Source organism: Rhinopithecus bieti, unplaced genomic scaffold (genome assembly GCF_001698545.2).
Source record: "Rhinopithecus bieti isolate Rb0 unplaced genomic scaffold, ASM169854v2 scaffold_62832, whole genome shotgun sequence".
Classification (NCBI taxonomy): domain Eukaryota; kingdom Metazoa; phylum Chordata; class Mammalia; order Primates; family Cercopithecidae; genus Rhinopithecus; species Rhinopithecus bieti.
In genome coordinates, this window is record NW_016823854.1 from 406,236 (window position 1) to 410,884 (window position 4,649).

A 4,649-nucleotide genomic window follows, 5' to 3' on the forward strand; every position below is an offset into this window, starting at 1 on the left:
GTTTTTTTTTTTTTTTTTTTTTTTTTTTTTAAGACCGGGTCTAACTCTGATGTCCAGGCTGCAGTGCAGTGGCGCAGACATGGCTCACTGCAGTCTCCTCCTCGGCTCAAGTCATCCTCTCACCTCGGCCTCCAAACTGCTGGGATTACAGGCATGAGCTACCACACCCAGCCCACACAACCTTTCATGGATTCTGTTCTGTTGCTATTCAGCTCTAAATATTTTGTAATTTTCTTTTCAGTTTCTTTTTTTTAACCCAGTCATTATTTAGAAATGTTTTTAAATGCCCCTACTAGGGGCAGGGGAAGGTTATACTTTCATTCTATTACTTATACCAAATTTGATTTCTTGAAGCCAGAGAGTATGCTCTATATCAGCGCTGTTCAAACCATCTGCAGTGAAAAACCAACTTAAAAAAATTTTCCAATCTGTTGCACACTGATATTTCTGTAAGATACAATACGAATAAATCGGCCGGGCATGGTGGCTCACGCCTGTAATCCCAGCACTTTGGGAGGCTGAGGCGGGTGGATCACAAGGTCAGGAAATCGAGACCATCCTGTCTAACACGGTGAAACCCCGTCTCTACTAAAAATACAAAAAATTAGCCGGGTGTGATGGCGGGCGCCTGTGGTCCCAGCAACTCAGGAGGCTGAGGCAGGAGAATGGCGTGGGCCCGGGAGGTGGAGCTTGCAGTGAGCTGAGATCGCACCACTGCACTCCAGCCTGGGCAACAGAGCAAGACTCCGTCTCAAAAAAAAAAAGAATAAATCACTAGAAAAATAGAATTTTAAAATGATGTATAAAATACAAAGCCAAATTTTTACTGTTAAAGGCAGCAGACATAAAAATATGTTATAAAAGTTTCTAAACACTCTCAATTTCTGTATTTATCTCATTACAGATGGGTAACAGAGTTCACTGACTGGCACCACTCTACAAACTATATTCGTAATGGCACTGGGGTTTATACAATATATATAACGTATAATATACAACTACCTTACATAATGACCCTTCAGTTAACAACATTTGCCAAAGCAGCTCTTGAAAATTATATCACCTTTTGAACAGACTCCTTTTTTTAATGACATAATGACTTTTCACCCCCAACATACATTTAAATAAATATGCTAAAAGAAGTGATAATTCAAGATTACAGCTTAATGCAAAAATACACTCACCAATTATAGGACGTAAGAATTCCTAGTCAGAGACTATCATATGGAACGAATTTGGATCGTGCCCTGTACTTGAATGAACCGCAATGTGTTCTGCTTATTTATTTCTTTTAGCATACAGACATCAAGCAAAAGAAATAAACATCCCAAATTGAGAACAAAACAGGAAGAAGCAGCTGGTAGAACTGTGGAAAGTTTTGTAATTCTCGAAAAGGTGAGGCAAGCCAAGGACACAGTAAAAGTAAAGTTTCAATGAAGTCTGAATTGTGCATACAAAACTTCAAAGGGCCCTGGCAACAGAGCTCCCACTTTATGGTAATAACATTACATTGTTCTTAAGAATTTCTGAGTTTGAAAAAATAAAAAATAATAAAATAAAATCATTATATTGAGGGAAAATATCACATAAAAATGAAGTAGGTATTAATAGTAAAGAGAGTCAGTATTACATGACCTGGTCTGGTGAGGAGTTGGGGATTTTCACTGTAAAGAATGACTGTGGGTAGACAAAAAATGGTTTATGAAAAAGGTTAAACTGAGCCTGCACCCTGGAGCAGAGCTTCTGAAACTTTGATGTGCACACAAATCACCTGCAGATGTGGAAATGCTCGTTCTGGTTCAGGGGTCCAGGCCAGGGCCTGAGAGTCTGCATTTCCAACAGGATCTCAGGTGTGGCCTTTCAAGCTGCTGGGCTGCACAGCAGGGGTCTCTGGGATCCTGCAGAGCTGTTGCGTTTCCCACTGGCTTTGCAGAAAGTCTGTGTCACCAAGTCCTATATCGCACACACCTGCCAGCACCACTGCTAGAAAGACAATGGGGAACCGGGATGAGGCAGAAACCCATTCCCCCGGGTGGCCTGTGGGAAGGGGCTGAGGCAGGTGGTGGCTTAAGATTCCTCCCCTGTCCCTTGGATGGCCCTTGGATGGAAGGTTGGGGTGGAACAGGAAGTCAACGGCTCTCATAATTAATACTTTCACCAAGGCCAAGCCCTGAGGAATTCCCACATTCGGAGGGGAGGAGAGAGAAAATTATGAGAGAGATGACAGATATGGAGAACAGAGAATGCGGCACCAACACACAGATAGTTACCATTCCTGGCCAAGAGATGCAATCATGAAAGAGCTTTGGAAACAATTTTCCTAAACTTAAGAAAGATCAGTATCTGCAGACTGAAGGAATTTACCACATTTCAGGAGAATCAGCTATCTACACGTACATACATTTGGCAACAATTTTTTTTTACTTTTTTATTTTTGAGCAGAGTCTTTCTCTGTGACCCAGGCTGGAGTGCATTGGCGCCATCTCGGCTCCCTGCAACCTCCGCCTCCCAGGTTCAAGCAATTCTCCTGCCTCAGCCTCCCAAGTAGCTGGGACTACAGGCACATGCCACCACGGCTGGCTAATTTTTGTAGTTTTAGTAAGAGACGGGGTTTCACCATATTGGCCAGTCCTGGCCTCAAGTAATCCTCCTACCTTGGCCTCCCAAAGTGCTGGGATTACAGGCATGAGCCACTGCTCCTGGCCCGACAATTTTTAACTACAAGGAAAAAAACTCCTGCAATCCTGATGACAGGAGGAAACAGATCATCTTTTCTTGAGGACTTGCCTTGTGTCTGACACATACTTGGTGCTTTCCACGAATTCTCTTATTTAAACCACACAGCATCCCAATAAAGGGGCGGCGCTGGCCCGGAAGTTGACTGGATGCAGGAACTCAACCCATGTTGTCGGGGTCCCTCTGCTCTCCAGCTGCTCAGCTCCGGTTGGTTCTGTGTGGTAGCCTGAGCCTCTCCTACTGCAGACAGGCTTCCAGGTGAGGCCCGGGCAGCTCCAGGTTCACGTAATCCTAGCTCAGGAACCGCAGAAGGGAGAAAGAGTCTCCCTCCTGGTTTGCCCATAGCAGGACTCCTGTTGTCTTCAGGGTACACGCTCAACACTTAGATCCAGCACAGTGGCCAACAGAGTTCAGTGAGTTCAGGTCAGGGGGTGAAGCTACTATGATTGCAAGTCCCACCTGAATCAAAAGGTGGGAGTGAAAAAAACCCAAACAACTAAAAGGGAGGAAGGATGGTTTGGCCAACAAATGCGAAGGGTCCACGAAAGGGAGGCTCTATGAGTTGCCCCACATTACAGGAGAGATCAACTTGTCCAAGGTCACACATCCAGTAAATGGGAAAGCCAGGACTCAAACCAAGGCAGTCCAACCCCAGACTCTTAACCACCCTGCTCTAAGGAAACAAAGCCTGTTTGGTTTCAGAATTCTCTGCAACATTAGCTTTCAGAAGAAAACAGAGCAACAGCTGGACTTTCTGGAGAAAACGATTGTAACTGAAGATTCACACACTCTGCCAAATTGTCTTTCACAATTTCAGGATCGCTAAAAAGCATTAAACACACACCATGTGACAGGCACTGTTCTAAGTGCTTTATATGTATATTGAGCCATTCACTCCATGAACAACCCTATAATACAAGAATTATCCTAATTTTATAGATGAGAAAACCAAAACCCAGGGAAGGAGATAACTTACCTAAGAGTCAGGATTGAGCCTAGGCAGTCTAATCTTCTGAGCTATGCTGTGAATTGCTATGATGCTAGGATTAAAAAGCATATAATCGGCCAGGGGCGGTGGCTCACGCTTGTAATCCCAACACTTTGGGAGGTCAAGNTCTATAATACAGGACTTCTTATCCTTATTTCACAAATGAGAAAACCAAAGCCCAAAGAAGTTAGGTAACTTACCTAAGAGTTAGGATTGCATCTAGGCAGTCTGATCTTCTGAGCTATGCTGTAAACTTCTCTGATCTCAGAATATGGGATGTCTCCTTTTATTAAACTTCTTTAATTTATTTCAGCAATGTTTTGTGGTTTTCATTCTTTCTTCAAATATTTTCTCTTCTCCTTTCTCCTTTTCTTTTTCTAGTATTCCCATTACATGTATATTGGTGTGTGGTTAATGGTGTCCCAGATTTCTGTGAAGCTGTTAATTTTCTTCATTCTTTTCTTACTCTGTTCTTAAGATTGCATAATTTCTATAGATCTTCAAATTTTTTCTTTTTCTTTCTTTCTTTCTTTCTTTCTTTTCTTCCTTCCTTCCTTCCTTCCTTCCTTCCTTCCTTCCTTTCTTCCTTTCTTCTTTCTCTGCCTCTCTCTCTCTCTCTCTCTCTTTCTCTCTCTCTTTCTTCCTTCCTTTCTTTTTTTCTTTCTTGGCATACCCGAGTGTATTTGGGGCACACTGGGGTGAGAGGGCCCTGCAACTAGCAGAAGGTGTTGGGCCTCTTGGTAGTGAAGCATGGCTTGTGCTGATGGCGCAGGACGCGGCGGAGCAGCAGGAACTTGATGTTGGAGTCGTGGAACTGCACTTGCTGGCTGTAATCTCCTCCAGTGGGCCAGGGTGTGGTGCTGGGCACCCATGTCGAGGTCTATAAAAAGGAGGAGGGGGCAGGGTAACCGCATTTCCTGGGCTC